Here is a 255-nt window from a genome sequence, read left to right on the forward strand (position 1 = left end):
GCTCCTTGCACCGAGCACACACCCATGACTTCTGTTCAGTTGGCAGATACTCATACATGTGACACTCTGTGTAAAACACTGGATACCCCCCAACCCCTGCTGTCAGCTTTAAAGAGTTATTTTCTCATAAAGGTTCCCTTGCTCGAAAGCCAGTCAAATCCGACTCTAGGGTTGCAGTGCTCATCTCCGTTTCCAAGCTGAAGAGCCAGCGCTGTCCAAAGACGTTTCCGTGGTCATGTGGCCAGCATGACTAAA

The sequence above is a fragment of the Gekko japonicus genome, unplaced genomic scaffold (assembly GCF_001447785.1).
Source record: "Gekko japonicus isolate JY-2015 unplaced genomic scaffold, Gekko_japonicus_V1.1 scaffold29, whole genome shotgun sequence".
Taxonomy (NCBI): Eukaryota; Metazoa; Chordata; class Lepidosauria; order Squamata; family Gekkonidae; genus Gekko; species Gekko japonicus.